General features: G+C 50.4%; 1 protein-coding gene across 2 annotated transcripts in view; it reads left to right on the top strand.

Annotated features, from left to right (window-relative positions):
• The first annotated feature begins 7,989 nt into the window (after positions 1–7,989).
• The window catches only part of LOC144767602 (uncharacterized), a 35,246-nt gene continuing 20,374 nt past the window's right edge, over positions 7,990–22,861 (top strand). Inside the window, exon 1 of one of the 2 annotated variants that reach the window (XM_078651096.1) lies at positions 7,990–8,038. The gene's annotated coding sequence lies outside the window, so the exon portion shown is untranslated. Of the gene's footprint in view, positions 8,039–8,472; positions 9,097–22,861 lie in introns of those variants that run through there. The other variant, XM_078651037.1, reaches the window with a different exon arrangement.

Raw genomic sequence — 22,861 nt, 5'->3', positions numbered from 1 at the left:
TGCACTAAATTCAAAACGAAAGTGAAAAACAGAATAAACAAAGAACAGCTTTCACCTAGTTTAAATACAGAAAGGCAGACTCCCTGATCCCTAGAAGATAAGTGGAAGAAGCCATCAGCACCCACTCCCTATAAATACAACAGCTTAGCAAAAAAGAAAGACCAGTAACATTAAATACAGAAGCTGTTTCCATCAAGATTAAATAAAAGCACTTAGGAGGAGGAGCTTGGCGGGCATCCGAGATGGCCGCGTGAGCACAGCGCTCCCCGGACCCCCGCCACTCCCGGCATGATATCCTGAACATATCCTGACTCTTTATGAGGATTTGTGTAGAGGACGCTGAGCTGATTGCCCTGGAACTTTTGAAATTTGATTTGGACCCGGGGTGCCGGAGTTACGGTGATTCGAACTTTCGGGCTCCGCCCTCGAGGTACGCCCGGGACTGGGTGAGGCTCTGTGGCCGTCTTGGAGTTGAACAACAGCGGCAGGGGGATTCGACTTGTGGGTCCCCCTCTTAAGTTTCGGTTTCGTTTCTGCCTCAGACTGAGACATCTGTCAGGGGAGCCTGGCCTGGGGTGGATCCGGGGCACGAGACGGCTGTCGGGCCTTCGGCTGGTTTATTCTCCTATCTGCTGGCCCTATACTAGTGGTACCCTAGCAGCGGCTCTTTGATCCCGAAGCCCTACTTTCCTGTGGCCATTCCATCGAGCCTGGTAAATCTCCTGGTGACGCAGTTCTAGCATGGCAGGCAGAGGGGAGCGAGAGACTCGGAAGACCAAGACGCCCCTGCGTGGGGGCCCGGTCCAGTCTACCGTTATGGACCGCTACACCCATTCGAAGGGGTCCCCCGGAGCCGCCCTGCCCGGATCAAGTACTGCTGACCACATTGTGGACGCGTCAACGGAGCCGTCCTTGCAGGACATCATGGGCGCCATTTCTGGCATGAAGGAGACGATAGGCCAACAATATGAAGCTTTGGCCCACAAAATCGACACCGTGGCCATTGATGTGAACTTGATTCGAGCCGACCTGTCAAAAACCAATGAGAAGGTGAAGTCATTGGATCTCAAGTCATCCAGCCTCACGGCAGACGTCTCGGAGATACAGACGGAGATGGGCAACCTCCGTAGGGTGAACGATTTCATGACCCGGTGCTTGGAGGACTTCGAGAACAGGGCACGTCGCTGTAATGTGCGCGTGGTCGGAGTTCCGGAGAATCCAGAACCTCACTCTGTTGATCTCCTTGTTGAGGACTTGATCCAGAACTACCTCTCTCCGTCTGGACTGAGTAAATTTTTCGCAGTGGAGCGTGCCCATCGTGTTCCGGGGGGCCAGGGTAAGCCAGGTGCCCCGCCGAGGCCTATTGTTGCGAAACTCTTCCATTATAGGGATCGGGACGCTATCCTGCAAGCATCACGTGTGAAGGGCCCGGTGGCCTTTGAGAACGCCACGGTGAACTTTTATCCGGACTTTTCTCAACAGGTCCAGAAACAGCGTATGGGCTTCCGTGGTGTCAAGAAACGTCTCCGAGACATGGGGTTACGCTACGCTATGCTTTTTCCGACCAGGCTGCGCGTTGAGTACAATGACCGAACCTTCTTCTTTGATCGGCCTGATTCTGTGAATGACTGGCTGGACTCTCTGCCTGACCGACCTCCTGCGACTGAGTCCGACGCCCACCCGGGTGGTGCTGAGGGTGGTGTGGAGAGCTGAACAATTCGTCTACGCCTGGGCCCTCGTATAGAGTAAACTCTTCAGGGATTCTATGCCTCAGTGCCTCTACTGTTTGTGTGTTCTCCTCATTATCTGTCTTGCTCGGGATGGCGGGTGGGCCAGAGCCTTTCCTCCTCCGGGGTCTTTTTGTAGAATGGGGGTTCTTGGGCGACAGGCACACTGCATGTTGGGGTGGCTTTTTAGCATTTTGCAGGGGTGCAGGGTGGGGGGTGTTTTCTTGATGGTTGGGGGGTGGGTGGTTGGGAAGTTCGATGTTTGTGTGTTATGTTCTCAAGGCGACTCAATCTTGCTTCTGATGTTTTTTATGTCATGCTCATTGCAGAGGGGTTTCGGCGTTGCTGTGTGGGATGGGGGGTAGCGGGTTGAGGTTTGTTTCGTGGAATGTTAATGGTCTGGGAGATCGCATTAAGCGGAGTGTGGTGTTAAAATGTCTACGCCGTTTATCTCCAGATATTGTTTTTCTACAGGAGACTCATTTGGTGGGCAATACTTGTCGTGCGATGAATAGGTGGGGATATCGCCTTGCCGCACATTCGGGGTTTACCACGGGTTCCAGGGGGGTGGGTATCCTTGTTCGGGCTTCCCTCCCCCTAGCTATTGATGATGTGATCCTTGATGATCGGGGGCGTTATGCTGTCCTCGTGGGTCGTTATGAGGGTCGTACCCTCTCCTTGTTTACTGTTTATGTGCCCCCCGGCCTACAGGCTTCTACCTTTTCCGATTTGGGCCGTGTGTTGTTGAACCTCCCTGATAGTACTCTCTTTATTGCAGGTGACTTTAATTCTGTGATCTCCGGTCTACACGATCGTTACCCCCCTAGGGATACTCCTTCGGCCCAACAGTGGCTGGGTGGGTTTTTGGACACGTTTGGCTTGGTGGATTGCTGGAGGCTTCTGCATCCTACCCAGCTTCAATACACTTTCCATTCGGGGGCCCATGGGAGTCTGTCTAGACTGGATTATTTCCTGATGCCCGCGGCGCAGACGCCGGCGGTGCGTGAGATCAGACACCTCCCCCGGGGCATCTCCGATCATTCTCCGCTCTGGCTTTGTTTTGAGATTGGGGTGGAAGCGGCGGGCCGAGTGGCTCCTATTAACCCCTGGTACCTTACCTCCCCTGAGACCCGCAACCTCTTGACTAAGTCTTTGGATGCCTATTTTTTAGACAACGAGGGGTCCGTTTCCTCTGCGGTATCCCTGTGGGAGGCCTTTAAGACAGTGATTCGTGGGCAGGCCCTTTCCCTTATTGCTGAATCCAAGAAGGCTAGGAATCGGGAGGTGGTGGACCTTGAGAGAGAGATTGCGGAGAGGGAGGCCGACTTAGAGTCGGATGTCACCTCTGATAAACTCCACGCCCTGGGTCTGTAACAATTTGCTTATAAGTCCTTGGTCACGGATGCGGCTAAACTGATGTTCCGGGAACAGCAGGGTCGTCTGTATGATGTGGGGGACAAAGCGGGTAAATTGTTGGCGTGGTTGGATAAGAAAGAGAGGGCGAATCGTGTGGTGCCTGTGATTCAGTCGTCGAATGGTGTCGAAGTGACGGACCCGGTTGGAATAGTTGAATGTTTTGCGGAGTATTTTCATGTGGTTTATACCCCTGTGTCTGGACGGGATGTGGCTGACTCTCGCCTTTTGTTGCGCGATATAGCTTTGCCCAGTGTTTCCGATCTAGACCGTGTCTCGTTGGAGTCCCCTTTTACTACGGATGAGATAGCGACTGCCATTCGCTCACTCCGTTCGGGCAAGGCCTTGGGCCCGAATGGGTTGCCAATTGAGCTGTACAAGCTACGCCCTGACAGGGTAGCGCCCTATCTTCGTGCCATGTTTTTGGAGTCCCGGGAACGGGGTATTCTCCCGTATGACCAGCGTCTGGCTACGATAGTCGTAATTCCCAAAGACGGGAAACCGCGGGACCTTTGTTCGTCTTATAGGCCCATTTCCCTGTTAAATGTTGAGCCTAAGGTCCTGGCTAAGCTCCTGGCGACCCGCCTACTGACGGTCATTAGTGGCTTGGTTCATCCGGATCAATCCGGATTTATCCCACATCGCAACACGGCTCTTAACCTACGTCGTCTCCACGGTGCTGTTGCGAGGGCGGGGCTTCTGACGGAGCCGGCCATTTTGGCCTCGTTAGACGCCTCGATGGCCTTTGACACTGTAGAGTGGCCCTATCTTTGGGCAGCTCTCGAAAAATTTGGTTTTGGACCTAAGTTCATTGGTTGGGTGAAGTTGTTGTACGTTGAACCCTTAGCGCAAGTAGTGGTGAACGGTAGAGTTTCTGTCCCCTTCTGCCTTGTTAGGGGGACCCGTCAGGGTTGCCCCTTGTCTCCATTGCTTTTCGCGCTTGCCTTGGAACCGTTAGCTGCGTGGCTTCGATGGGAGCCTTCACTCAAAGGGATCCGTTGGTCACCGGACTTTGAGGACCGCGTCTCTCTTTACGCGGACGACATTCTTCTATATCTTACCTCCCCACGTAAATCTTTAAATGTCTTATTTGATGTTCTTACTTCGTTCGGTGCTAACTTGGGCCTTGTTATTAATTGGGCTAAGTCCTGTGTGTATGTTCTTTCGGGTGTTTTGCCCCCTTTGCCGGACAGATTTCCTATCCAGGTAGTCCAGTCTGGCTTCAAGTATTTGGGGATTTTTATTACCCTGGACCCCTCACTCCGGTTTGAGCGTAATCTCCTCCCCCCGCTTCTTAGACTGCGACTGGATGTGGCCCGTTGGCGTAAGCTGCCCCTATCTCCTCTGGGTAGGGCAGCTCTTTTTAAAATGATGTCCTTGCCGAGGTTCCTCTACGCACTTCAAAATTCTTATGACGACATTCCCGCTACCTATTTCCGAGAGATCGAGAGTCTGCAAAGACAACTGATTTGGGACGGGCGTCCACGTATAGCCCTTGCGAAACTTACCATCCCTTGGTACGACGGGGGCATGTCGCTCCCCGACATCAAGAGATATTACTGGGCTGCCCAGCTATCTGCCATTAACCACGCGATGTATTCGCCGGGTCGCGATCCGGCCTTTGAGATGGATAGGTTCCAGCTGCCGGGAGGGGACTTTAATAGAGCGCTTTATTCTAGATCGGCCGGGCGCCATCTTACGGGCCCGTCCAGGACCGCAGTCAACGTGTGGCGCGCCGCGAATGTGAGTTTGGGATGGGAGAATCGACTGACGCTGGCGACTCCGCTTTATGCTTCTGAACGTTTGGGGTGTCTCTGGTCTACTAAGGGCTTTGAACGCTGGGATATGATTGGGATTTGTAAGGTGGGTGATGTTTGTGTGAATGGTAGCGTGAAGTCATTCCAGGCCCTTAAGGCAGAATACGACTTGAGTGATAGAGAGTTTTTCCGGTATCTGCAGGTCCGGCATGCCCTGGCCTCAGTTCTGACTCCTGATGTGGCCCTGCCCGAGTCCTCCCCCCTTGAAGATCGTATACTAGATGGACACCTGCCCGACAGCACTATCTCCCTTATTTACAAAAAATTGATTCATACTCGCGCTGATTTGTTGCTCCGACTCAGGGAGATGTGGGTCGGTGACGGATTGGAATTAGATGACGAGGATTGGCAGTCGGCACTCTCCTCTCCGAAAGAGGTCGCCATTCCCGCCTGTCTTCGTTTGGTGCAACTTAAGATCCTCCACCGGGTGTATGTGACTGGTCCGCGTCTGGTTGTGATGGGTTTTTCCCCGGATGGCTTATGTAAGCGTGGTTGTGGGATGAGCGCTACCTTTATGCATATACTTTGGGAGTGCCCTGTGGTGGCAGCCTACTGGGTGGATGTACTTGCGGTAATGACTGTTGTGACTGGTGTTGCCCTGCGGCCTGAGGCCCGACGATGCCTGCTGAACGTGTGGGAACCCTCCGATTACTCTGTGGCCCAGACTAGATGGGCGACCTTGGGTTACATGGTCGCGAAGCGTGACATTGCGCAACTTTGGGGCGCATCCCGACCTCCAGACGTTTCGGTGTGGGAGGATAACATGGACTGGTCCATGTTCCGAGAGAAGACCGTCTATGTGGCTAGGGGCAGACCCAGGGCGTGGACGAAAATTTGGGGTCAATGGAATGCATATCGTGGAGAAATTTGTACCACTCCCTTGGTTGACACCTCCGATGTTACCCTGTCTCCCTAGGCTGACGTTCCCGAAATTTTTCATTCTGTTTTAGGATTTTCCTGTCCTCCCTGCTTCCCCCCCCCCCCGGCCTTGCCGAATCTCATTGATTTACCTTTGTTTTCCTGAGTAGTAGCCTTCCCCTCTGACATCTGGGCTGACTTGATTGCTGCATTCGCCTTGTTTGGTGTTGGTTATTTTAATGTTTAATATAGAAAATTGTTGTGTCCTGTCCTATGTCTTGAGCAATATCTACTCTATGATTTCGTCCTGGCCACGGAAATGATTGTTTACCAAATAAAAATAAAAAATAAAATAAAATAAAAAAATAAAAGCACTTAAAAGTGATAGAATTCAGCAAACTCCTCCTTTACTCAAGCATGTCCCTAAATTGCAGATTTGTAAAGTGCGACTCATCACCCCTAAGAGAAGTGTGGCTCAGGGGTTAGAGGCGGCAGACCCGGAAGCTGAGATCGGTCCTGGACCAGGGTTCAATTCCCCGCCTCTGCGGGTCTTGGGCTCAAAAATTTCACGAACTCGATAATTCTCGTTCCGGTGCCTACTCAACTCACGGGTTCACACTCTGCGACTCTGGGCAATAGCTTGCTTAATCTCCACTACGGCCCCTCGCGGCGGGATGCCTGGCTTTCACCTTGTGGATAACCTGCTGGGGTTATCTCACAGGGGAATACCAGGACGGGTTCCCAAGGCAAGCGCCTTGATGCCTTCGGGTGATACGTGCGCTATATAAATCGCAATACATTTACATTTACATTTACATCCCGGCACAGGGGCCGTCGGGGAGATTTAGAGTCTATACATTGCAGCGCTCTCAGAGCTGAGAGCTGCAGGACAGTGTGTGAGTGTTTAGAAACATGACGGGCAGGCCGGCGGCGGCGGCGCACCTCTCTCGGAGGGAGCAGCAGAGAGAGTCTGGCCGGGCACAGTGACAGGCCACGCTGGTATGCGGGACATTGCATTTCAGTGCGGTGATGCGGATCACCGCACTGAAATGCGTGAGCGTCACACCTGTTGCGTGACGCTTGGCAGGACTGACCGCCGCACATCCGGATTAATTATTCCCGGCCCCCCCTGGTGACACCGTCGTCGATGATTGGCTGCAGTATCACCGGTCGGGCCGAGAGCAGGGCACCGGCAGGCCGTCCCCTGTGTCATGAGCCGCGCTGGCGCCGCAGGCAGCCGCACCATTAAAATTCATGTTCGTAGACGCATTCTGTTTCCAGGGCAACAGGCAGCTCCTGGTGGCAGAGTGCAGAGTCTATACATTGCAGCGCTCTCAGAGCTGCAGGACAGTGTGTGAGTGTTTAGGAACATGACGGGCAGGCCGGCGGCGGCGCCGCACCTCTCTCGGAGGGAGCAGCAGAGAGAGCCTGGCCGGGCACAGTGACAGGCGCCGCTGGTATGCGTGACATTGCATTTCAGTGCGATGATGCGGATCACCGCACTGAAATGCGTGAGTGTCACACCTGTTGTGTGATGCTTGGCAGGACTGAGATTAAGTGAGCTGTGGCCCAGAGTCACATGATGCTGAGCTGCGGCCAATGCTGGGGTTCGAGCAGTAAGACCCGTGCTCCGGAGTCAGCTGCTCTGGCCACTGCGCCACACCTGCCTCTAAAGAAGAAAACTACCAACCTGATACTCAATGCTAAGGATGACTTGGGAAACTGACAGGTTTATTTAGTGTGATGGAAAGTTGGATACCTTCCTTACAACTTTGGCTGTCCGTATATTTACATTTATAAATGGAACTGTCACTCTTTACTTTCTCTTATTCTTTTTCTTGTATGGGGAGAAATGTTTAAACATTTAATACAAAGATACATTTAAAAAGGTATGCTTTTGAGTCAGTGGAGGCTGGGCCTGGCCAGGACTCACTGCTGGTGCTGACTCTGCCACAAATGACCCGGAGACTATAACACTCACAGGAAGAGAAGAGCTCCGCAGCCTCCGCTGCTTCTGCTGTCCCTGCCGCCCCTGACCCGGACGTTATTACCTGCAAAGGCCAGGGAGAAGCTCAGTCTGTTGCTGGCGCTGAATCTGCCCCCGGTGACCCGGAAGTGACTCCGTTATTACTCTCACAGGCCAGGGAGAAGCTCGTCAGCACGTGCTGACCCGGAAGTGTAACTGTGCTGTTTCTTACAGAAGAGGAAGAGGAAGGAGAGAGGGTGAGACTGAGGAGGGGGGGGGGAGAGAAGGGGGGGGAGAGAAGGGGGGGGGGAGAGAAGGGGGGGGGAGAGAAGGGGGGAGGGGTGAAGAGGGAGGGGGGACAGGGGCAGAAGAGTGTGGAGGAGTGGGGCAGAGGAGGGGGGAGGAGGGGCCAGGACAGAAGAGGGGGGAGGCGGTGGGCAGAGGAGGAGGGGGACGGGGGGCAGGGGGGGGAGGAGGAAGAAGGAGGATGGGGGAGGAGGGAGGAGGTGAGGGAGGAGGTGAGGGGGACTGGGGCAGAGGAGGGGGAGGGGAGCAGAGGAGGAGGGGGAGGAGGAGGGAGGAGGGGCGGAGGAGGGGCAGAGGAGGGGAAAGGAGGAGCGAGGAGGGGGAGGAGGGCCAGAGGAGGGGGGAGGACGGGGGAGAGCCTGGGGAAGTTCTACATGGCCCAATATTATATATGACTCACTTCAGTTAGCCATGGGTCATTAACAGCACATTGCATTATGATATTTTTGCACCCATACTAACAGTGCTTAAACCCAAACTACACGTCCCAGAATGCTATGTATCCTTGCTGAAATGTAGGACTTTACAGTGCACTGTGCAATGGGGTCACTTTGTGACCTAGTTATAGAACAGCAAAGATTCAATCTGGTCTCAGTGTGTGGGTTTAAACTCCTTTATATTGGGAATGGGTCCATTTGGGGTTCTTACTCATTTTCACAAATACATTTAATTTGGGGGAGATTATCATTCTAATGGATTAACAGTTGTGCTAGAAGGAAACAAAAGCGTATTTTTACAGAAAAATATTAGTATCGTCTTTTTTAATACATTCCTAAGGGCTTTTGCCACAGTTCCATACATTGAACTCTTTGATATCCAAACTTTGTTCTCCAAAGTATTGTGAGGGTTTTATCGAAGCAGATTTATAAAGCCCAGCTAATTACCCACTAGGGTATCCAGGCGCTGGTAGCCATGCTGCTCGGGAGAATCAGTTGAACAACCAGGTCTTTAGTCCCTCCCTAAATGGAGGTTGAGGCTGGAGGGGGCCGTTCCAGGACTTCGCTGCGAGGTAGGTGAAGGAGCGTCCTCTACGGTTGCTTCGGCGGATACAGAGGGGTGTGAGACAGGGAGGTGGAGCGCATATGTCTGAAGGGTTGGTGGAACCTTAGGTGGTGGTTGATGTATGCTGGTCCTTGGTTTTGCAGGGCTTTGTAGTTGTGTGTCAGCGTCCTGGATTGACACCTTTTGTGGACGAGGAGCCAGTGGAGTTTCTTGAGGTGTGGAGTAATGTGGGTATGTCTGGGGAGGTCGAAGCTGAGCTTGGCCGCTGAGTTCTGTATGGTCTGCAGTCTCTTCAGGGTGTGTGTGATAATTCCTGCATACAGTGTTGCCGTAGCCCAGGCGGCTGATAACGAGGGCTTGAGTGATAGTGCGTCTGGTGCTGATTGGGAGACATTTGAAGATCTTTCAGAGCATGCAAAGAGTGACGTAGCAGGCGAAGGATACTGCGATGATGTTTTTTTATTTGTAGTGAGTTTGTCCAGGAGGATGTAGAGGTTTCGGGCATGGTCTGTAGGAGTGGGTGAGGGTCCTAGTTCAGCAAACCACCCAATAGTCGTTCCACGAGTGGGTGTTGTTCTCGAAGATCAGTTCTTTTGTTTTTTCTGTGTTTAGTTTGAAGCAGTCGTTTTGCATTCAGTTGGCAACGTTTGTTCATACTAGCTTATGAAACTATAACTTACAGTTCACTGAGATATTAAGGGTTTGTAGAGCCCCGGGCAACACATATTTGAGACTCCCTGTTTGGAATACATTTGAATTTATTACCACTTTTAGGCTCAATTGAAGTCCATGTGATGCCAAAAAAAGATTGAATCCTGTTAAACCTTCAAAACCTGGGCTGGCAAAAGCGTCTAAAGCCCAAGCTGGCTAGAGTCCACCAGCCAAGTACTATCAAAAGAAGCTTGAGCAAACATTGATAAAGATATTTATTTTCGAGTTTGGGTCTAGATCTTTTACTTGCAAAAACATTGTATGTGGATATCCAGCCAGCTTGTTATTCCCATAGCAGGGAAACCTGCTACGTTAAGTGGACTAGTGCATAATATTACAATAAAAAGACATATGCATATAGCACTTGAAATTGTAGCTTTAGTTGCAGAAAATGTGTTACCGTAAATATAGCCCTTTCACCTTTGCATTCCTTCTACAGCAACGAAAAATCAAAGCACTGTTCGGTGGATTTTCACAGTCCCATCTAATAACTCCCCTTTATTTCTCTTCCCCTGCCTTGTCCTTCTTCACTTCTATATATGTGTAAACCTCTCCAGCTAGACAGTTACCTGTGACCCTGCTGAGTAAGATAATGGGACCGGCCAGGATACAGGAGATGCACTGAGACTGATTGAGAACAGTAGAGCGAGAGACATGAAGTAGAGGTGGAAGGGAGAGACGGAAATGATGTAGAAAGATATGTGAGGTGGAGAGAGGAAAAGTATATAGAAAAATATGAGGTAGCCGGATGGAAAGATGAAGAGTGGTAGATAGAGGAAAATGTGAAAGAGAGGTAGAGAAATAGGTAGAGTTTAGAGTCAGGTAGGGAGAAGGTAATGTAGAGAGGCAGAAGAGGACAGTAATCCGGGGGGAGGGGTGGTGAAGAGAGAGAGAGGTAATGTAGATAAAAAGTGAATTTGAGAGATTTAAAAGCAGCAAGAATTGGATGATGCACGATAGAGAGAGCAAAATGAAAAGGGGTTGAGCACAACATTTCAAGTAACGACAGTAGAAAGGAGTGAAGTGTAGAAAAAGGAAACCGCTGTATAGCGAATAGAGGAATTTGAAAACATATATGAACTAGAGAAAGAGAGGTGATGTTAATGTGGCGATATCGAGTTGTGGGAAAATTAAAGAGGAAGAGACAATATGGTAGAGCGATCCGTACAGATAAAGATTGAGGTCCAGCGAATGATGTGTGTTTGAGTGAAAGAGCGAGTGAGGGAGAGAGAAAGAGAGAAAGAGAGAATTGTTAATAGTTGAGGTAGCGATATTGAGGTAGCCAGAAACAAGTAATATATATAGAGAGGTGAAGGAAAGGGAACAGAGGTAGAGGGTGAGAAAGAAAGGTGGAGATAGAAGGCAGTGAACTAATAATGCGTTAAATTTAAAATGTATTTAGTGAGTGAGGGATTCGTGGGGCAGAGAGAGGTGAGGCAGAGAGAAATGAGCTAGAAAGGAGAGGACAATTGTGAGGCACAGAAAGGAATGAGAGAGAAGGTGAGAGAGGTTAGGTAGAAGGATGTGAAGAGAGGATGGAGGTGAGGTAAACTAGAGATGAGTTTGTGTGAGAAGGGAAATGGAAGGAGGAGAGATACCGGGTTGTAATAGAGAAACAAAATAAGTGTGGTACAGAGATAGGGATGAGGTAGAGAGAGTTGTGTAAGAGATCAGGGTTAAGAGTGATAGATAAAGATGTAGGTACAGAGACTGAAAGAGAAGCAAGGACATGAGAGAGAGGTATAGAAAGATGGAGCAGAGTGAGGTATGTTGGATGAAAGGTGAGGTAGATGAAGCTGAGGAAAAGAGATCGGAGATAAAAGAGAGGGTGGGGGTACATAGAGAAGTAGAGATAGGTTAAGCGGGACGGTGAGGTGAAGTACGGAGAGAGTGATGAAACACACTCATTTCACTGTAATTGCCACCAGCTGACGGAGAATGTGAGGGTTAAGACTAGGCAGACCACGCATGCACAAGAGACTGTGAGGGTTAAGTCTGGGCACACCAAGCATGCACAAGAGAATGTGGCGGTTGAGTCTTGGCAGACCAAGCATGCACAAGAGAAGGTGAGGGTTGAGGCAGAGTAGACCAAGCATGCACAAGAGAATGTGAGGGTTAAGTCTGGGCAGACCACGCATGCACAAGAGAATGTGAGGGTTGAGACTGGGCAGACCAAGCATGCACAAGACAATGTGAGGTTTAAGGCTGGACAGACCACACATGCACAAGAGAAGGTGAGGGTTGAGGCTGGGCAGACCACTCATGCGCAAGAGAATGAGAGGGCTAAGGCTGGTCAGACCACGCATGCACAAGAGAATGTGAGGGTTAAGGCTGGGCAGACCAAGCATGCACAAGAGAATGTGAGTGTTAAGGCTGGGCAGACCACGCATGCACCCGTACGGAGCAGATTAATTTTTTTAGAGCACCGCAGTGCAGCAGTTAAGTTCAGCGCTGTGACGTGTGAGGGGGAGAAAGAAGCGCTGAGCCAGATTTATGAAATACAGCACGCTGCTGCTCACTACCCCTGCACTAGTACACAGTCTGCCTAGTGCCACACAAAACCTTTACACCATAGGCCAGAGGTGTGTTTGCTGTCTAGCATAGGATTTGTACTGGAAACACACCATTCCAGTATAAAATCCTATACATAGAGTAATCCTTAAACACTCCAGAGTTTGTGTTTGTGCTGTAAGGTGGATGCACAGGTTGTGTTTGTGCTGTGAAGTGCAGGGCAGGTTGTGTTTGTGTTGTGGTGTGCTGCGCTCATGCGATGTGTGGAGTGTTTTGAAGAAGTGACATAGTTTTTTGGTGTTCTCACCTGCTTCAGTGGCTTTTTTAACATAAAATTAACAGATCCTTTGTACTTTCACAACGCGGTATTGAAGCCTTGTACATTTTTCCATATTTCCGCGCGTGGCTAATATATGAAGTATCGCGTGTCCATGGTGGTGATAGAAAGGAGGAGTTTATTTCTTACAGAATGCTCCATCCACAGATCTGCTTCCTCCTCAGATACTGACACCTTCCAACTCCCTCAGCAGCATTCCACATTGGGTGTTGCCTCAGAGACTCTGTGATGTCACAGTTCTGTTGAAGAGACGGCAAGAACTTTGTGTGAAGAGTGAGCCGTGATTATTTGAAGTGTTACATGTGATTGTGGTGATCTGTTCCTCGCCCTGTGCCCACCCTGGGTGTAGGTCTCTTGGAGTAGTTGATGCCCGTGAATGGCTTGGACGAAGCCTTACCTTTCACTACAAAATGTATGGAAGTGATTTGTGTGTACGTGTTTGTTTCTTATTGGTCGTCTTGGGTGGATACATTATATATGAGCGTGTAAGCGACTGATCCATCTGATTACTTCTTTCCAGTGTGTAGGTCTTTGTGTCTGGAGATCAATTGTGTTTCATGTGTGTGTGCACAGCAGAGCACAATGCCAGTTTAATTGTGCAGCATGGAAGATTTGATTGGATTGATTTGATTTATAATTTTATATAGCGCGCAAATGTCCTTGGGCGTCTTGGCGCTGGGTCAGAGACGGAAGACTCGGGATCCAACCAGGTTAGATCTAACTAGCCGTAAACAGCCAAGTTTTCACTTCCTTCCTGAAGGAAAGCAGACAAGGACTGTTTTTGATTGAAATTGGGAGAAGGTTCCAGGCCCTAGCTCTTTGCAGTATGAAGCTTCTTCCTCCCCATCTTGCCAATCTGTGTTTAGGTACCTGAAGTAGTTTTGTTTGACTGGATCTAGGAGTCCTGGTGGGCTCGTATGGTTTGAGCTGGGTTCTCAAAAACTGAGGACTCTGACTTCAGGGAGGCGAGTCAGGAGTGTCTCGTGGTTGACCGCGTTGAAGGCCACCGAAAGGTCTAAAAGGACCAAGGCCGCCTTCCCCCCCGGCATCGAGAACACTCCTGAGTTTCTGTGCCATGTCCCTCTCGGAAACCAAACTGTGAGTGGTCTAAAGCGTTTCCGTCCGAGAGGAATTGGGCCAGCTGCTTGTTCAGTAATTTCTCCAAAACCTTTGCAGCGAAAGGTATCCTTGCAATGGGCCTATAGTTTCCGGGTTCTTCGGGGTCCAAGTTAGGTGGTTAAGAGATATCTGGTTTGTTACATTAATCCATTTATAAATGAGGTGTGAGGCTGTACGAGTGAGAGTTGGAGTTTGTGTCATATCTGTGAGTACACAATTGAATGGACGTTTTAAAGAGCAATTTTCTTTGTGTGCGTGTTTGTTGCAGAACATTTTACGTGTGTGCTGCAAGCATTTTGCCAAAGACAAGCCTGTTAGCTGCTAGGCACACCTGGCTGCTTCCGCTGGGACCAGGAATGACGTAGCTTACTCAATATTTCTCATATTCTTCATAAGATCTAAAGTCTTTCAGGTACACAGATTTTAGGATCCCCCCATGCTTGTCTCAACTTTAGAAGCAAATGGCGTGTATGCCAGCCACACATATAGGGTAATCTGGCACTCAACAGCCCTCACTGCGGGCCAACAAACAATAAAACTCTTCTACATCCTCAGATTGAGGAGTCGTTAAAAGCGGCTTTACTAAACCCACCCTCCCTAGTCAAAGATAAAGTGGAAATACTCAAATTATTAGAATCTCCTAAGCTGGATATCCTGTTCTTAACTAAAACCTGGTTGTCAGAGCAATCTACTCCAGATCTTCAGAAGCCATACCCGAGAGGACCAAAAGAGAACAAGCTCAGAGAAAGGAGGTGAGATAGCAGCAATTATTCACCAGAGGATCCACACATCTCTGTTTTTTTTTTTGCAAACATATTTTATTTAATTTTTATGGTCACCATACAATAAAAGATATGTCACCTCATTCAGATCTGTCAAATATGTCTCCAGGGTAATACCCAACTCACCCCCCTTCCCATTTAACACCCTCCCCCCTACAGATTCGGTGGTGTGGGCACGTTCAGCGTCTCATGTTCCTGTATAGTACCAGTTGTATAGAAAGCTTGCACATCAATGTTCTCTGTAGTATCATCACATGCACGAGTATTGCTCATTCATCCCCGTCTTCCAGCTGATAGTCCTTCAAAGCCTGCACTAGGGCCTCCCACGCTCTTGCCATCTCCAAAGCTTTATCACTACCTACGCGTGTCGCTTGTCTGAGCCTGACCGCACTCTCACACTTTGCCCACTGACAGAATTCTGTACGCCAGCGCTTGCTCAAAGGCCCCTCCCTCGGCTTCCAATGCCAAGTTATTTCACGTTTGGCCAACAATAGACCTAAATCAATAAACTTGCTGGTTATTTTAGTTTTAGCCACGTGCGGAAACCAATGCAACAAGCAGGCAGCCATATCGTAATCTAGTTGTCTATCCGTGATGGTAGTCAAAAGGCGTCCTATGTCTTCCCAATAACTCCCAATATTCGGGCAATGCCATAGCATGTGTTCCAGGTCGACATCCTCCAAGCATCTAGGACACGCCTGTGGAGACCTAGTTGTTCCCAATCCGCTAACGGGGTCCAATCCCCCCGTGTGGAAGCGCCGTCAGCATCCCCAATGGAATCTCCGGTGCATATGGGTGGGAAGCCCCGGCCTTACGCTGGCTACTATTCCAGCAGAGCCTCAAGGTCCGTTCCTCTATGGTCAGGTCCCTCAAATTAAGCTTTTGTTGTAGGACTACATAAGAGAGGACGTGTCGTTGTATCCCTTGTCCTCGCTTATGGTCGGGACCCCGGAATTCCTCCGCTATATGTTGTGTAAGGACCTGCAGCTGTGCTGCCAGGTAGTAGAGCTCAAAATCGGGCACCGCCAGTCCCCCATCTGTTTTGGGCCTCATCAAGGTTGTCAGTGCTACTCGGCGTCTTCCAGTGCCCCATAGAAAGCCGACGGTCAATGACCTCAATTCTTTAAAGAGTCGTGGTGGGACCCAAATCGGCAAAGTGCGGAAGTAATAAAGCAGTCTGGGGAGTGCCACCATCTTAAGTAAAGCGATTCTGCCTACTACCGATAGAGGAAGTGTTGACCAAAACGCCATACATCCCTTCAAGGCCCTGATACAGTGCCCTACATTTCCCTCCAACAGATCTACATATATCCTAACCCCTATATAGGTGAAGCATGTCGGTTCCCAGGTGATCTCACCTATTAAAAGTGGTGGGCTCGTTCCCCGACGGATCGGGAAAAGGCACGTCTTGCTCCAGTTTACCTTGAGTCCCGACACAGTTCCATATTGTGATAATAAAGAGGTCGTCCCCTTCAAAGCCTGCTCCGTATCTCTCAAAAAGAGAAGCAAATCATCTGCGTACAGTGAAATATGGTGTGGTATGCCACGGATCTGCAGTCCTCGGTAGGCCACTCCCGCTCGCGCCTGAACCGCCAGGGGCTCCATTGCTAGCGCAAATAGCAGTGTCGACAACGAGCAGCCCTGCCTTGTCCCTCTCATAACCGGATACTGGTCGGATATCACCTCCCCCAGCCGTACCCTGGCGACGGCCGAGGCGTACAACACTCTCGATCAGTTCCCGAACTGGTCGCCCAGTCCGAATTGTTCCAGCACTTAATGTAGGAAAGCCCATTCCAGGCTATCAAACGCCTTCTCTATGTCTATAGAGAGGACCGCTGGTGAGTGCAGGTCATCGTAACTCTCAGCTAGAATCCTTAGGAGGCGTCTTATATTCGAAGCAGTGTTCCTAGTCGGGATAAATCCCGCCTGATCTGTGTGTACCAGCGTGGTCATATATGGAAGGAGTTGGGTCGCCAGTATCCTTCTCAGAATCTTATAGTCTACTGTCAACATGGACAACGACCTATAAGAGGTTACATCTATATCTGATCGTCTCGGTTTCAAGAGAGGAATAACCAATGCTTCACGCATCGACTGTGGTAGTTGGCCTACTTCCCCTGCCTCCTTGTAGATCTCCACTAAGCGGGGCACCAGAATATCGACATATTGGGCATAGACTTCAACGGGCAGCACATCAGGCCCGGCGTCTTATTCCGGGCCATGTGTTTAATTGCGCTGCGGATGTCAGCTAGAGTGATATCCTGCCCTAGTAGTTTTGCCTGGTCTGCGTCTAGCTGAGGTAGCGAAATCCCCTCTAAATGCCCCTCTACGTCCGTTTCTGCAGCGTCCAGCCTACTGCTATACAGAGATTCATAATAAGTGAGGAACCATGAGATCACCTGCGCCTGCGAGTGGACCAGTAGGCCGGTATCCGATTCTATTCTCATAATCGGGCCAGTCTTCGGTACTGGGTCTGCTAACTTGGCTAACAATGTACCGACCTTGTCTCCTTCTGCATGAACCTTCGACAGGTAGCCTTCATGATCAAAGTTGCGCAATCGCTCAACTTCAACCGCAAGCATTTCCTTCGCCTTTAATAGCTGTCCCTGGAGCGCCGGCTGTTCTGGCCTCTGTTGTTCTAAGTCTCTCAGTTTCTCTTCTGATTTCCTTATATCCTCAAGCACCGTCTTCCTAGTTCCCGAGTATTTGCTAATACACAGCCCCCTGACGACCACCTTAAATGCGTCCCACTCGAGTGCTCTCGTAGAAGCCGTTCCCCGATTTTCTTGAAAATAATGTTCGATGCCCTCACCTATTTCAGTTCTAAAGACCTGATTCTCCAGAGTTTCGGGGCGCAGGCGCCATGTCGGAATCGCGGATCGCTGCCAGTTAATCGACATCAACAACGGGTTGTGATCAGAGATAGTTCTGGTAAGGTGTTCAGTGTGTGCTGCCACGAGAGCAATCGAACTGGAACAGAGAATTGCATCAATTCTAACATGAAGTTCATGTATGGATGAAAAGAAAGAATAATCCCTGTCTTGAGGATGTTGCACCCGCCATACATCCATTAGCCCCCATCTCTCTTGCCAATCAGATCTATGTTTGGCTAATTTCCGAACCGGTGCGTTAGCTAGAGGAGGATGCGATCTGTCCATCTCTACGTCTGCTATGGCATGAAAATCCCCAACCACCACCGCAGGACCAGCCAAATAAAGTGCCAGCACGCCTGATAAGCTATCCAAGAAACAAGCTTGGTCTACATTTGGGGCGTATATACTACATAATACAATATCCCTACCATTCAGCCTTCCTTCTACCGCAGCATACCTGCCCTCTGGATCCAACACATGTCTGGTGGCCTGAAAAGGGAAGCCCGCCCTTATCCATATGAGAACTACCCTGGCAAACACCGAATACGCTGTACTGAACGCCTGTCCCCTCCAACTGCGCTGCAGCGCTTGGCCTTCCGCTCTAGTAAGATGTGTCTCTTGTAGTAGAGCTATGTGGACTCCTCTCCTCATCAAATACGCATGAACCTTATGGCGCCTAGTCATTGTGTGCAAATCCCTCACGTTCCATGTGATGCATTTCAAATCAGGTAACGTTGCCATTGCGCTTGCTTCGCTGCCTCAAGTTGTACCTGCAATATGTGCCCACACCACCATCAGACCCCCAAATGCCAACATCCCCTGTAACCCCCTCAGCCCTCCCCCCCAGAACAGGACCCAATGACAAGCTATCAGTTCCCATCCAAACTTCTCAACAATACACACAGTTCTATCCTGTAGTAGTCACCACAGGTTGCCTTATGGGCAATGGAAGGGTAACTCGGCCCCAACAGGCAGCAGCCTTCGCTCAAGCCCCGCAGCCCTAGATCCCATATGGTAAGATTCTGTAATCGTTCTGGTCCTCATCGCTTCCAGGCACGGTAACCCTATATAGCAGTTCGTGGCGGCCCTCCAATTTCCGGCATGTGCTTAGATAGGCTATTCATCCAACAGTCCTTCTGCTGTTCCTGGCGTGACCACAGGTCCCCTATTACTGTCTGATTCCGATAGCTCCGTGTCCGATTTCCTCTTATCTTTATTGGATTCCGTGCCCACTGCTGACTCAGTTCTCTGCGAACCCGTTATCTTCGCCGTCGCTGCCAATGCTCCTTGCCTTTCGATCGCCATTTGAGTCAGCAGCTGCTTCTTCAGAATTTTATTCTTTTTCCGGAGACGCTGGGACTTGCGCATCTGAGATGGTTTACGTGGACCTGAGCGTCCTTGAGCCTGACGATCAGTGCCCGCTCTGTATGTCTCGAGCCATGTCCATGCGTCCTCGGGTGTCAGGAAGAACTGGGTCGTGCCATCCACTATCACCCTCAATTTTGCTGGGAATATCAGTGAGTATTGGATCCCCTCTTCTCTGAGTTCTTTTTTTAATTGCCAGATAGGAGGCCCTACGTCTTTGTATTTCCTGGGTGTAGTGTGGGAATATTGTGACTGTGCCATTACCCACTCTGAAGGGACCTGCCTCACGTGCACTTTGGATCAGTATATCTCTATCTTTATAGTGCAGTAGTTTAGCCACCACAGGTCGAGGAGGACGGCCAAGTTGCGGTTGCCGAGCTGGCACCCTGTGAGCTCTCTCAAGTGTGAAGAAGGGAGATAGCCCCTCCGTGGCGACCTCTGATTTGAGCCAGGTCTCCAAGTAGCAACCATATCAGTTCCCTCTGTTTTTTCCAGCAGGCCCACCACGCGTATGTTATTGCGCCGGTTCCTACTTTCAGAATCTTCAGCTCTCTTTTTAACATTGCCAAACGTCCTAGAGCATCTCCCAGCTTGGCCGCTATGGTAGCTTGCGCCGGCTTCATGCCCTGTATGGCCAAATCGGTCTCCTTCACTCTATCAGCCAGCTTCAAATGGTCCGCACGTAGGAGCCCTAACCCTGTCGCAACCTGCGCAATGTCCTGCTGAAGGGCATCCTTTGTTGCCACTATGGCCTCAAGTATCTTATCAAGGTGTTGACGCAGTCCTATTTCTGACATCGCTTCCTCGGGTCCACTCTCTGCGCCATGAGTGTCATCCTGCTCCGCAGCCTCCTCTTTCTTGTTCTTTGGTTTCATCTTGTGTGATTAGTTGTTACTCTGTGCGGTACGGGTATAGTTCCCTGCTTGAGGGCTTCTCATAAACCTCCATGTGTCTTGAAGTTTTAATTGGACAGATCCTACCACTGCTGCGCACGCGCTGCTGCTGGCGCTTCTGGTTTTTAAATTTCCCTGTTTTGTATTTGCTTTCAGTGCTTGTTCACTCACTTTTCCCCTGTTTTTAGCGGGGCTCGGTTGGGTTCGCTCCCTTCCCTCTCACCGCATTTAAAAAGCTAATTTCACCGCCATTTGGTGGGTCCTGGTCCCGAGGGTGGTCCTGTGGGCGCCATCTTGCCTTGGGCTCATATTTGGAACTACGGGCGCCATCTTGGAGCGTACTCGCGCTCGCGCCGAGATTGGTCGGCCTATTTAAGGCGGACCCACTCATTTGGCAGCCTGGACAGATCCTACCACTGCTGCGCACGCGCTGCTGCTGGCGCTTCTGGTTTTTAAATTTCCCTGTTTTGTATTTGCTTTCAGTGCTTGTTCACTCACTTTTCCCCTGTTTTTAGCGGGGCTCGGTTGGGTTCGCTCCCTTCCCTCTCACCGCATTTAAAAAGCTAATTTCACCGCCATTTGGTGGGTCCTGGTCCCGAGGGTGGTCCTGTGGGCGCCATCTTGCCTTGGGCTCATATTTGGAACTACGGGCGCCATCTTGGAGCGTAGTCGCGCTCGCGCCAAGATTGGTCGGCCTATTTAAGGCGGACCCACTCATTTGGCAGCCTGGACAGATCCTACCACTGCTGCGCACGCGCTGCTGCTGGCGCTTCTGGTTTTTAAATTTCCCTGTTTTGTATTTGCTTTCAGTGCTTGGTCACTCACTTTTCCCCTGTTTTTAGCGGGGCTCGGTTGGGTTCGCTCCCTTCCCTCTCACCGCATTTAAAAAGCTAATTTCACCGCCATTTGGTGGGTCCTGGTCCCGAGGGTGGTCCTGTGGGCGCCATCTTGCCTTGGGCTCATATTTGGAACTACGGGCGCCATCTTGGAGCGTACTCGCGCTCGCGCCGAGATTGGTCGGCCTATTTAAAGCTCCCCTCTCCCGCGCAGCGGGACGCGCAGTTGTGACGCCTTCGCTGTGCCGGAGTCGTGCCAGAGTCCTGCCCGTCTGCGCTCGTCCGCGCAAGGGAGACGCAGGACGTGGCGGGACTCTATTGTACTGTGAGTATGATCCGACAATATTCCAGTGAAGCTCTTCACTCGATCAGACGATGTTTGCCCCCGTGCTGACACGCAGCTCAGCACCCTCTGTGTGGACCTCATACGTGTTCATGTGGATGGTGGGTACTATCGGCTCCAACGCTGGCTCCAATCCAGTCACCACCGCCTCGTAAGAGGGAACCTCCACCCCCATTACCGGTAAACTGTGGCATATGAATATCAGATCCTTGTCAAAACATGACCGAGATATTTATGAACTTATCTCCTTAGAAAGCCCCGATGTCTTCTTTATGACGGAAACCTGGCTTGGCGATGAGGACACGGCCACCATTAATCTGGCCCTGCCCCCGGGCTATGCTATTCACACATTAAACCGCAAGGGGAGAGGTGGAGGTATAGCCGTGGCTTTCAAAACTTGCTTTACTTGTACTTGGAAGCCGATGACCCTGGCTGGTGCTGAGTGTGCCCATTTTTCTATCAGCCTTAGTCGGCATCAAACATTGTCGGGTCTTTTGATTTACCGCCCTCCAGGTAGTGACAGTGCGTTCAGGATAGCCCTTCCTGAGCTGGTAAGCTCTCTCTCTCTGCTCTTTTCCAACTTCACCATCTTCGGCGACCTCAATATACACTTTGATGCCATGGAGGTACCTGCGGTTAGAGTTCTGCTGGATGATCTGGAAGCAGTACAACTACTTCAACTGGTCCGCCATCCGACCCATGATGGAGGTCACATCCTCAACCCGGTTTTTACAAACCTCCAACTGGTCGAGGTCTCCCCCCCTAGACCTATGGGTTGGAGTGATCATCACCTCATTGAGCTTTCTGTCACAATGGTGACACAATTTACTGGGAAGCCTGGTAAAACATCTTTCAGGCGGCCCTGGAAAAAGCTCAAATTGGAGGATTTCCATCGTCTGTTAATCACTACACCTCGGGTCCATTCAGATGACGTTGCAACCGGTTATACCACCTTTTGCGCTTGGATTGTTAAAGTCCTTGACGAATTAATCCCAGCCAGCTGGAGCAGGAATAGACATGCTCTGCCTAACCCCTGGTACACGGAGGCACTCAGGTGTATCAAAGCTACCTGCCGACAAGCTGAAAGAGCATGCAGGAAGAACTACGATAAAGACCTGAAGGTCAGCTATCTGGCTAAGGTAAAGTTATATGATAGAGCCGTCTGCCGGGCCCGCGCTGATTACTATGCACGGGAGTTCCAGGCGAGCTCAAATCCGTCCAAACTGGTTTTTAAAGTCTTGAAGGAGCTCACAGTGAACAGACTTCCTATTACGGAAGTCAGTTCTCTAGCCCACTGTGAGTCGTTAGCCAGCTTCTTTGTGGAGAAAGTAAATGTCATCTACTGCTCTTTTCCTAAAGTTGACCCTGACAGTACGCCTTTGATATTGCGTACTTCTCAGTGTTTGGCCTCCCTCTCCATACCATCGGAGCAGGAGTTTAATCACCTAGCGGCCAAGGTCAAATCTGGCTCTCCGGACGACCCTTTGAGACCTGCCCAGTTTTTGGACTCGGCGTCCCTTTGCCTTCCTCCTATTCGCCATCTGGTGGAGCAGTCCCTCACCATCGGCTCTGTCCCCCTTAGTTGGAAGGCTGCCTGTGTCATGCCCATTATAAAGAAGCCCGGATTGGATCCGTTGAAGTCGGAGAGTTATCGACCTATCTCCCTTCTCCCTTGGGTGGCAAAGATCACAGAGGCCCATGTGAATAACATCTTAACAAATCATTTGGCTTCTGCACACCTTTTGGATCCGACACAGAATGGTTTTAGATCTGGTCACAGTACAGAGACGGCACTTTTATTTATGGTGGAACATCTCCGCTCTGCACTAGATACAGGTCAAACGGCGGCACTGGTCCTTTTGGACCTAAGTGCCGCCTTTGACACTGTATCCCATACCATTCTCATTCGTAGGCTTAGTGAGGCAGGCATTTCAGGAAAGGCGTTGGAGTGGTTTCAATCGTTCCTCTCGGAACGATCTTTTCAGGTTGTGGTGCCACCATT

This window comes from Lissotriton helveticus, chromosome 1_1 (assembly GCF_964261635.1).
Source record: "Lissotriton helveticus chromosome 1_1, aLisHel1.1, whole genome shotgun sequence".
Classification (NCBI taxonomy): domain Eukaryota; kingdom Metazoa; phylum Chordata; class Amphibia; order Caudata; family Salamandridae; genus Lissotriton; species Lissotriton helveticus.
Note: the sequence above shows the minus strand (reverse complement) of the source record. Positions and strands in the feature narration are given on the sequence as shown.